We start from the raw sequence: 12,029 nt of genomic DNA, 5'->3' as shown, positions 1-12,029 counted from the left end.
AAAGTAGAATCACCTTAAAAGAATTAACCGTAAAAACAGCAAGATCCCTTAAGACATTTTAGATAGTATTAACTCTTAGAAATAACAACGGAGACAGTTGCTTCCGGTCCTCAGCCCTCAGCTCCACTCAAGGCCTCCGTGACCTCTGACTTAGTTTGGTGGCTCCTGAAAAAGTTATAAAGAGACAGGCAAACGCACTGAACGTTCTTATATTAAGCAATGTGTTAACTTATTCATTAGTTAAAATCAATTCAAAGTTAATTACTCATTCAGATAATCAAATAATTATATAAAAATAATGAGAAACAAGATGATGAGGAAAGGATAAACGTTGATTCATGCTGAGATGGATAGGAAGGTAGAAATCCGAATCCTCCACGCTCTACAAAAGTTGGCTTACACGCCCAAACAGGGACTTGAACCCAGGAACGTCAGATGAAAAGTCTGACGCTCTACCGTCTGAGTTATCCGGGATCACTGGGGGATTAGCTTAGATTTTAGCGCTTGTGACGTGTCACAGTAGCAGCGTGCACTGAAAAGTGGGCTGTACAAAACAGGTGGCAAGAGGGGGGCGTGATGCCAATGTCACCGTAAGGAATCCTGCCGTGACCCTGATTCGAAGCGGGGTTGCTGCGGCTACAATGCAATGTCCTCATGCCTAGTACACGTGTTGTGCATCCAGATGAAACTTTCAGCAAGCGATAGTTCACTGGCAAAAACTGTGGCTCCACAAGAAGAGCCTTACACGCCCAAGCAGGGACTTGAACCCTGGACCCTCAGATTAAAAGTCAGATGCCCTACCAACTGAGCTACCCGGGCTCCACAGCTGTGTCTCGCAAGTTGGCAAGGTTTAGGGTTACCGTGAGGTGGGGTTTGGACTTGTGGTTGGTTTAGATGTTGCTAAAACACAACAGGTTACTGTGAGGTTGGTTTTATGGTTGCTGTAGGTGTACGAAGCACGAAGAGGGTGCAAGTAAGTTACCTTCCACGTAAACACCGGGTTATCTTAAACGAATGACCAGGATGGAATTTATTTTTTTTATTATTTGTATATGTATGTTTCTGCAATTATGTTCGGTAAGATGACTTTCAATTTTGCCATGACATGCTTCGAAGCACGAAGATGGTGTGAGTAAGATAACTTCCACGAAAGCACCAGGCTCTCTTAACGACGAGGATGGGATTCGAACCCATGCATCCAGAGAACAATGGATTAGCAGTCCATCGCCTCAACCACTCGGCCAACTCATCATGCATTTAGCCACTTTTCAGATGGGGGCTGGACTATGGCACGTAAGTATGTATTTGCAGCTATTTTCGGTACAGACGACATAACATTTTGCAGGAACATCCTTCAATTTTACTTGTCCCACCTACCTATGTTCCTATTGCCTAGACAGTGATCTACACCTACGTGCAAATGGCTTTTGCTTGGAAGCCAGCTATGCTCACCACTATACCACCAACGCTTGCAGACATCTCTTGCCAGAGGAGCTCTTACTCCTCCTAAGCGTCCTCTTACACTGCAGATCCTCGTTAGTATAGTGGACAGTATCTCCGCCTGTCACGCTGAAGACCAGGGTTCGATTCCCTGACGGGGAGGCCCTTTTTTTGTCTTTTACTTTTTAGCTGTTGCCTTTCAAAATGGTGGCAACAGACTAAGTGATATATACAGCAGCCAAAGGAAATGCAATGGCAGGAAATCGAACCCGGGTCAACTATTTGGAAGGCAGCTATGCTCAACACTATACCACCACTGCTTGCAGATGTCTCGTGCCAGAAGAGCAAAAAAAGAATGCTTTCAACCAAGGCCCTCTTTGTCTTGGTTCTGCACTGAAAAACATGTCCAGCATATGGATCCCAACCATCTCAAGATGCACTAATCTACCCACATGTCATGGGACATCTTCACAAGAGTGGCGCCTGGCCATGTAATGTTACGGCAGCCAAAAGGTATACATTGGCTGGGAATCTACTTAGAAGCCAGCTATCCTCACCACTATATTACCAACGCTTGCGGACATCCTCTCACAGAAGTGTAGAAATTAAAAGCTTTCGACAGAGGAGTTCTTTGTGTGAGCGAAAAAAAAAGTCAAAATGCCATCTCTTTCTGACTTTGAGGTTGGATAAAGCGTTCGAAGGTACAACCTCACCAAAAAAAAACAGAGGTCAATAATTTCACTCTGCAGTGGTGGAGTTCTCATCTTCTGTCTCCCAGTATTCACTGTAATGAGCTCCCCCGGTTTGAATGTCATTGCAAGGGTTGACTGGATGCAGCTCATGAAAGGGCAAGCTGACATTTTGTGGAGTAAAAGCTGGGCTATGTGTATGATTGAATGGGGTGCTTTGTTTGCTGCAAAACATGCTAATAATGTTCTGTGTGCACTGTTCATGTTACTGCTGATGACCAGTCGAAGGCTGATGAAGAATTAAGGAATATTAATGAAGAAAAAGCTGTCCAAGCCCAGTTTTCAACCCTCCTCTTGCCTCCTCGACGTGAATCCGCCTATTTTTAAATAGCCAACTCTTGACAGCTGCTCTCGCTTACAGCCGTACCACCCTGGAATGCTAGAGGGCAATAGTGCACTTGCAGAAAAGGAAGTGGTAGGCAGAGAGTGAGAAAGGATCACTCGATTTTTGTTTTGTTTGTTTGTTTTTTTCAGAAAAAGTTTGAGTTTTTTTTAGTTTTTCTTTTTTTGATAATTTTGTCCACTTGCCAGCAGCACTTTGCTGTCTGGGAAGTTTGTGTTCTGTTATGAGTGCAAATGTGGAAGGACTCAAACGTAAAGATATGGACATGGATAGAAAACGAAGAGGGCAACTGGATAATGGACTGGAAGTAGAACAACACTTTGGACACGGACAAATGGGCGATAAAAGGATCTATACTAAAGAAGCTACAGTGATTGTTCATATGACAGAAGTGAATGATGCTAGAGCAGAAGACATCATAAAGGCTCTGACTGAGAAGATAGGAAAAGGGAAGGTTCTGGCTGTAAGACCAAGAAAGGAAAAGGAATGTGAAATAACTCTGCCAAGTTAAGAGGACGGCGAGGATTTGGAAGATGGACTCATGATAAAAGGGAAGAATTGTGAAGTAAGACACTTACAAGTAAGAGAGTATATTGTATCTTTTATACATTTGCCGGCTTATATTGAGGATGATGAAATTCTGGATAAAGAAAGTTTTGGGGAGTAACACCTGCATCTGATATCAGAAGGCGAATGTATCCGGGTACAGACATTGCAGATGGTACAAGGTATTTAAGGGTTAAATTCCCGAAGGAGGTGATATCACTCCCAAACAGTGCAAAATTTGATTCTGAAGAAGGAACACAATGTTTCCGAATTATGCATGACCGTCAAGTGAAAACTTGTCGCTTGTGTATGGGTCCTGGACATGTGTTTAAAGACTGTCCTGATTTTAAATGCTTTCAGTGTGAGGAGCAAGGACATTTCACAAGGGATTGCGATGCAGTGAAATGCCTGGATTGCAGAAAGGTGATGCTAAGATGTGAGTGTTGGATGGAGAAAGAAAATGTTACACAAATCCCAGAGACTGTTAAGGAAGCAAGGCAAATGATGGATGAAACAGAGTTGGGAAAGATTGGTGAAGTTGAGAAAGTAATTATTGAGAATACAGAGAGTAATGCGGGAAATCGAGATGAAATTGAAGATAATTCACTGGGAGGAGCAATGGCTGAGTGGGAGGTTAAAAACTTTTTTTAATAGAATATAGTAAATGTATGAAAAAACAAAAATAAAATGAAATAAGAAAGAAGCTAGATAAAGAGTTAAGAAAAGGGACAGAGGGTGAGGGAAACGAATATATTGAAGAAATTGTAAGGTTACAAGAAAAGTAAAAATAATAGAAGAAGAAAAATGCAAAGGTGCAATAATAAGAAGTAAAGCAAACTATGCAGTAGAAGGAGAAAGATCTACACAGTTCTTTAATTTGGAAAGCAATAGGCAAAGAGCTGAATTAATAAAAGAGGTATTAAATAAAGAGGGGAAAGTAGAAACAGAAACTGAGGGGATTTTAAAAACAGTAAAGGATTTTTATAGTGATATGTTCAAAAAACAAGGAACAAATGAAGAAGAGAAAGAATATTTTATATAACAGATCAAATTAAAGGTAACCGAAGAAGACAAAAAATTTTGTGATGAAGAAATTCAAAAAGAAGAAATAGAGGTGGTTATTAAGCAATTAATGCCAAGAAAAAGTCCAGGTGTAGATGGCAAAAAAAATGAATTTTATAAATATTTTAAAAATATTTTAGTACCAATTTTAAAAGAGATCTATGAAGAGGTTTTTATTAAAGAATTATTGAGTGAAAAGATGAGAATAGGAATGATAAAAATGATATACGGCGGAAAAGGGGACAAAAAAGATCTAAAGAATTTTAGACCAATAACATTGTTAAATACAGATATGAAGATTTTAGCAAAAGTTTTAGCAAATAGGTTAAAAATAATTTTACCCAAGATAATTAAAACGACACAGGCTTATGGGGTGCAAGGAAAAAACATAACAGATGTGGTGAAAAGTATAAGGGATACAATAGACTATATGAAAGAAAAAGAGAAAGTTTTTTTTAATAGGTTTAGATCTAGAGAAAGCTTTTGACTGGGTAGAGCATGATTTTTTATTTGCAGTTCTTAAAGAGTTTGGATTTGGGGAAAAGTTTAGGAAATGGATTTAGATTTTTTCTACAGATATTTTAACATGCATAAAATGTAATGGCTTTTTAACAGAATGTCTTCAACCAACAAGATCAATAAGGCAGGGATGCCCATTGTCTGCTTTATTATACACACTGGTAACTGAACCACTGGGATTGGCAATAAAATCAGATAAAAGCATTAAAGGGATACAAATAGAAGAAAAAGACAACAGAAAAGCTGTGTATCAATACGCGGATGATACTACATTGTTGGTTGAAGATATTCAGAGTATTAAAGGGGCGATGGAGATTTTAGAGCGATATTGTAAAGCATCAGGAGCTAAGGTTAATGTTGGAAAAAGTATATGCATGAGGGTGGGAAGAGTAGAATAAATAAGACAACACATACCCCTTAAAGAAGAAAAGCAACATACAAAAATGTTGGGAATTTGGGTGGGGATGGATTCTAATAAAGCAGATATTTTAAATTGGGAGGGAGTTTTAAATGGAATTGAGAAAAGACTTAGATTTTGGAAAGCTCGAAATTTGACGTTAAAAGAGAAAGTATTAATCTTAAATGCTTTAATGTTGTCAAAGGTCTGGTATGTGTTGAGTGTAACTGCATTGCCTGAAGTATACTATAAAATAATCAAGGATGTAGTTTTAAAGTTTTTGTGGGGAAATGGAAGAGCCAAAATTGCTTATAATACTTTGATTGGGGAGGTAAAAGAAGGAGGTCTGGGACTTTTAGATAGCTTTTTAAAAATGAAAACATTAAGAATTAAGATTATTCAAAGGTTTTTGGAAGGGAAAATGGATGTGATTTGGAAAAGTGTGTTAGACTATTATTTGAAGAAATGTGGACATTTTGATATGGGATGTAATGTTTTATGGATGAAAATGAAAAAATGGATGACAGCAGGTCTGCCAAGATTTTATGTTGAGGTCTTAGATCCATTGGAAGAATTTTTAGAAAATGTGTTGATTATACCAAAAGAAAGGGCTCAGACTGTAGAACAACCACTTTTTCAGAATCCAAATATTTTAAGAGAAGGAAAAAAATTATATTTTAAGGAAAGGTGGGATGGAAGACAAGTTAAAGATGTATTATATGAAGTGATAAAAGGATTTGTACCATTACAAGTATTTGTAGATGCTGTGGAGGATGGTTATAAAAGAGTTGTTAAAACAAAATTACAAAGACAATATCATGATTTGAAAAAAGCAATACCAAAAGATTGGATTGAAAAAATGAGTTGGGGGATAAGGAAGAATTACCAGAGGTCTATTTTAAGAAAAAAATGGAGAAAAGATCAATATGAGCTTATGTACAGTTAAGAGTTTTTATGTTGTTTTTAGATCAAAGGCTTTTATAAGACCTATAGCATTCAACTACTGGAAGGAAAGATATGAGGATTTAAATGAAAAAGAAATATGGGCAAATGTCAGAATGAAATATATGGAACCAATTTTACAAAATTGTAATTATTTATTGAGACATAATTGCATATTAACAGAAATGAGATTGTGTAAAATGGGAATTGAACAAGATATAATGTGTAAGGTGTGTATAAAGGAAGGGGAAGGTTTATTGCATTTGTTCTTCTATTGTGAAAAGTTGGAGGAATTATGGAAAAATTTAAGAAAATTGCTAAATCGTTAATAGGGGACATATATGTGGATGAACAAAAGAACTGGGAAAAAAAAACATTTATTTGGTCAAAATGAATGTGGTATGTATGCTGTTAATCTATATATAACAATTGCTAAGTATGTGATATGGATAAGGAGAAATATGGCTAAACATGATGGGAAGAGAGTGGATATATGGCGTATGTTTAAAAACAGAATGGAGATGGCTGTAAAATTGATATTCAACTATTTTATAGTACAAGAAAAGGAGGATGTATTTATAGAAATGATGGTAAAAGGGAACGTAATGGTTGAATACAAGGACAACATTTTAAGTTGGTTATGGGAAAAATATGAAGTCTAATAATGAGTGTTGTAAGTATCATGTGATTTTTGTGTGATGTGATCATTTCTTAATAAAAATGTAAATATTTGATTTTAATGAAAAATAAAAAATAATATCTCATCTGAACTCGGAAGCAAGGCAGGGTTGGGCCTGGTTGGTACTTGGATGGGAGACCACCTGGGAATACAAGGTGCTGTAAGCTTTTTAAATTCCTTCATTTGGCAGCTAATACACTTCCCAAAATATAAAAAAAAACAACCTCTGAATTCCTCTCTGAACTCTGGAACCAGCCAAGTCAGTCTACCCACTTCCCCTGATTCCATTCGGGGGAAAGTGGGTACAGTGACTTGGCTGGTTTAACTTAGCAAGAGCTGTTGGTGCCCCGGAGCAGAAACATAAAAAAAAACAAAAAACAGGTAAACAATTGAGGGGACAAGGGCCTTGTTTCTGTCGGTGCTGTGTCAATGCAAGCTGAGCTGCGCTCGGCTCCTGGTGCTGCGCCTATTTTTAAATAGCTAACTCTTGACGGCTGCTCTCGCTTACGGCCATACCACCCTGGCAATGCCTGATCTCATCTGAACTCGGAAGAAAAGCAGGGTTGGGCCTGGTAGGGACTTTTGCAGCAAGTAGGCTGGGTTTACGATTGCTAAGCTAGAATCCTCTGATCCATAGTCATAAGCGTTATCCTTTGTGCCACTGGCATTCCGTTCAGCACCTTGTTAGCACATTGTTTGAAACAAGGACAAGGCTCTGTCAACCTGGAGTTCCGTCACCACACATTCTGCTTTGTTTTATAGCAAGACGTTGTGTGGATGGGATGCTCTTACAGGATTCCTGACAGTCCCTCCATAGAAGACCTGAGATCCAGGGTCGGAGACTCTCTTCTCTCCAGGAGGAGGTTAAAAGCCATACTTTCTTTTATGCATGTTTTATCAGAGCACTTAGGTATTGCTACAGCTCAGAGACTTACAAGTGGAAGAGATTACGCTGCAAGTTGGCTGGATGACTTCTAAGTGGTAGGGACTTTTGCAACAAGTAGGCTGGGTTTACGATTGGTGTAGCTGTAGTAGACGTTAATAAAAATCTAGCAGTTGGGGCAGCCTTTGAAAACAGGGGAGCACCCCACGGGTCTGGTGGTTAGGCTTCGGCGCTCTCACCACCGTGGCCCGGGTTCGATTCCTGGTCAGGGAACTTCCTTTTGAGCTCTAGCTATGAAGATATAGTTGCATTAGCGTCTGAGTCTCTGTGGCGCAATCGGTTAGCGTGTTCGGCTGTTAACCGAAAGGTTGGTGGTTCGAGCCCACACAGGGATCCATCAAGCTTTTCTGTGCCTTGCAACTGCTAACACATACACTGGCCACGTGCTTTCTGGCGTTACAAGATGACATCAGGATTTAGCAGAAGTTTGTTGTCCAGTGCCTGGATTGGCTAAGTTACTTAATCCAGTTGACTAAAACACAGCCTCAGTCTTTACACAGGTACGGAAGGTAATGATCAAAACAGTGACTAGAAAGAAAGTGTAAGAAGCCTGGCTAGCTCAGTTGGTAGAGCATGAGACTCTTAATCTCACGGTCGTGGGTTCGAGCCCCACGTTGGGCGTTTCTGTTACCTTTCTCTCTCTCTTTTCGCCAGCTTTCATTTGCATTCATCGAGCATACCTATCAAGACAAAGTTCAGCATTTCTACCACAGTTGCGTTAGTGTTTGAGTCTCTGTGGCGCAATCGGTTAGCGCGTTTGGCTGTTAACTGAAAGGTTGGTGGTTCGAGCCCACCCAGGGACGAATCAAGCTTTTCTCTGCCTTGCAACTGCTAACACATACACTGGGCATAGATCCTGGGCCACGTGCTGTCTGGCGTTACAAGATGACATTAGCATTTAGCAGGAGTTTGTTGTCCAGTGCCTGGATTGTCCAAGTTACTTATTCCAGTTGACTTAAAATCAGCATCAAACTTTACACAGGTAGGGAAGGTAATGATCAAAACAGTGACTAGAATGAGAGTTTAATAAACCCGGCTAGCTCAGTTGGTAGAGCATGAGACACTTAATCTCAGTGATGTGGGTTCAAGCCCCAAGTTGTGTTTCTGTTAGCTTTCTCTCTTTTCGGCAGCTTTCATTTGGGTTCATCCAGCAGACCAAGTGAGACAAAGTTCAGCGTTTCTACCACAGTTGGTATGGTTAGTCTGAGTCTCTGTGGCACAATCGGTTAGCGCGTTCAGCTGTTAACCGAAAGGTTGTTGCTTTGAGCCCATCCAGGGACGAACGGAGGCTTTTACTGCCTTGCAACTGCTAACACATGCACCGGGCATGATCCTGGGCCACGTGCTGTCTAACATTACAAGTTGACTTCAGGATTTAGCAGAAGTTTGTTGTCCAGTGCCTGGATTGCCCAAGTTACTTATTTCAGTTGACTTTAAAACAGCATCAAACTTTACACAGGTAGGGAAGGTATTGATCAAAACAGTGACTAGAAAGAAAGTGTCAGAAGCCTGGCTAGCTCAGTCGGTAGAGCATGAGACTCTTAATCTCAGGGTCGTGGGTTTGAGCCCCACGTTGGGTGTTTCTGTTACCTTTCTCTCTCTCTTTTCGGCAGCTATCATTTGGATTCTTCAAGCATACCTATTGTGACAAAGTTCAGCATTTCTATTACAGTCGCATTGGTGTCTGAGTCTCTGTGGCGCTACCTGGATCAGGATCGTCTGTCTCAGTCTCTCTCCTCGTCCAATCGTTGCTCTCGCTCTCCATTGTGAGAATGGACGAGAGCCAATCTCCGCACTCGCTTTCCATTGTGAGAATGGACGGGAGCCAATCGCCGCTCTCGCTCTCCATATTGAGAATGGATGAGAGTCAATCGCGTCGCGGCATATACAAATGAATGTCAACACCGCTGTCTTCTGACGAGAGCACATCATCATATAACCTATAGAGGTAAGTTATTTTTGTCAACGTCTATATCTACTGATAAAAGTTGTTTTGTCGATTGTAGTCTTTTGTTATGTCAGTCTTTGCCTCCTAATGCTGATTTATAATTTTATGACAAGAACTTTAACAAAAGTCACCCTAAGTTCACGTTTTTGTGCATAGTGTCAAAGTTCACGACCCCGCACCCTGTTTAACATTGCAGACTTTTGATACACTTGCAGAAATCATTGATTTTGTTCGAACGTGTCTTTAAATTAATAACTGTATCTAAATATACATGCATATACACTGTATATACGGTTGTTTGGATGCTTCAACAGCTCCCTCCCCCCGTATTTCTTAGCCAAAAACAAAATAAAGTTTACACAAAAATATATACACCGGTATGTCCTACACTTAACTATGTGCATAATACTTTTGGTTTGGGGGTGTTCATTGTTATTTATTTTTATTTTTGTTTGCATCACCAAAGCCAACCATGCGGTGAGTGGCAAATACAGAAGTCTAGATATTATTGAAAGTCTTTGTAGTATTATTATGGAATGCTTTAAATATGATAAGTCGTATATGTCTGTGTCTTTTTGTTCTCCATTTGTAGGAGAGCTGCTTGGTGTTGACTACCTCCTGAGTCAGACTGGACAGCCCATGGCATTGAACCCAGACTTAGAGGAAACAGAGGAAATGTTGGAGGATGTGGATGAAGGTGGGGAAAAAGATGAGGGCTTCGGGGAGGACGAAGTATATGATATAACTTTGCCAAGTCTCTCAGATGACCCAAACTTCTCCATCTCCTCCCACTTCCTACCCACCTCTGAGCCCATTGCCATTGCCCCAGCTGCTGTCTCTTCCATCCACCCTGCTGCCTCCACCGCCCTGGCAACTAACTCCTCTATCCATCCTCCAGCCTCCACTGCCCTGGCAACTACCTCCTCTATCCATGCTCCAGCCTTCACTGACCTGGCTGCGACCTCCTCCATCCACCCTCCAGCCTCCACCACTCTGACTGCCACCTCCTCTGCTGTTTTCACCGGCATGGCTGCTGCCTCCACTGCCTATCCTGCTTCTGCATCCACCCAGTCTGCTGTCTCCACTACCCTGGATGCTGCTGCACGCTCCACCCAACCCCCAGCCCCCTCCATCCAGCATGCTTCCTCCTCCCAAACTGCTGCAATCACCATCTTCTCTGATGCCTTCTCCCAACCTGTTGCCCACTCCACCCAACCTACTGAACTCTCCACCCAGCCTGATGCCTCTGCCACCCTGGTTGCTGCCTCCATGTTGCAGCAAAGCACTCCGACATCTGAGTCTGGTGTATGTAAATATCTTGTAACCTATCTATGTTTACGCATCTAACACATCAACAATCTGTGTTTTGTGCCTATGTTTGTTATATATATATATATATATATATATATATATATATATATATATATATATATATATATATATATATATATATATATATATGTGTGTGTATGTGTGTGTGTATTATAATTATTATTTTAATTTTTTTAGGCTGTGGATGGCTCAGGTGTACCAGGTATGGACAGAGTGGACAGCCTGGCAGATTATCTTGTGGACCTGAGGAATCAGCCCTCCCTTGTCCTCACCAACCAGCAGGTAAGGAATATAAACCCACTCTTTGTTCACTCTTTAACTTGTCATACTTGCTTACCTTTTGCACATTTTGCTTTCTCATTTGGCATGTATTATCTGCTTTCTCTGCTTAGGTGAGCAATATTGTTGCTCTTTGGCAGAACCTGCTGGACTATGACAAGCAGAGGGTGGTGTTTGCAGCCAGGCATCAAGCAAAGCTGGACACTGGGAGGTTTAGGTCCCCGAAGAAGAGACAGTTTACCCCAGGAGTGGAGAGTTTGAAGAGGCATGCCCTGACCACCTCTGCCCCACTTGCACAGTGGCCAGATTGCTGTCGCTTGGTTGAGACTTTTTTTGTCAGGCTCTGTGCCATACATAGAACACCCAAAAAGAAGGGGACCGGCACAGTGTCCAGATGGGATCTCATCCTGGCAGACTACAGAAAAATCAGGCGCAGCATTCTGGCCAATGCTATAGTGATGAAGCAGACTAACCTTCAACTGGTGGATGTGAGTCACACCACCCTGGTACAGTGGCATAATAAAAAAGATAAACAGCAGGTCACAGCAGCTGTGATGCGGGGCTGCAACTTCCAAGCCGCTTGTCTGTGGCGGCTGACCCCTTATTGCCTGCCAATGTGCGCCCCCCATCTCCACCACCTCAGCCAGGCCCGGCTCACCAGTACCACTTGCCCAGTAGCACTGTGGGCCAGGCTAAACTAAAAAGAAAAAGTACCATTTTGTCAGACCCACCAGCTTTGCCACCTGCTCAGATGTAGCAAGCCCAACGGCAACTTATTCCTGCTCCACCACCAGGGACTCAACTAGTCATGCTGATGCCAGTGGCCTCACACGGGTCTATGCTGGCTTCT

The 12,029-nt window shown here is 41.3% G+C and overlaps 3 non-coding genes across 3 annotated transcripts; 2 read left to right on the top strand and 1 right to left on the bottom strand.

Moving 5' to 3' along the window:
- Window positions 1-746: 746 nt before the first annotated feature.
- trnak-uuu (transfer RNA lysine (anticodon UUU)) lies at window positions 747-819 on the bottom strand. Its single transcript has one exon. It is a non-coding gene; the product is annotated as a tRNA-Lys (tRNA).
- A 7,349-nt stretch (window positions 820-8,168) lies between these two features.
- On the top strand, window positions 8,169-8,241 carry trnak-cuu (transfer RNA lysine (anticodon CUU)). The gene has a single exon. It is a non-coding gene; the product is annotated as a tRNA-Lys (tRNA).
- A 108-nt stretch (window positions 8,242-8,349) lies between these two features.
- On the top strand, window positions 8,350-8,423 carry trnan-guu (transfer RNA asparagine (anticodon GUU)). Its single transcript has one exon. It is a non-coding gene; the product is annotated as a tRNA-Asn (tRNA).
- Window positions 8,424-12,029: the final 3,606 nt, after the last annotated feature.

The sequence above is a fragment of the Danio aesculapii genome, chromosome 4, assembly GCF_903798145.1.
Source record: "Danio aesculapii chromosome 4, fDanAes4.1, whole genome shotgun sequence".
Classification (NCBI taxonomy): domain Eukaryota; kingdom Metazoa; phylum Chordata; class Actinopteri; order Cypriniformes; family Danionidae; genus Danio; species Danio aesculapii.
This window is presented reverse-complemented; position numbering and strand designations above follow the sequence as displayed.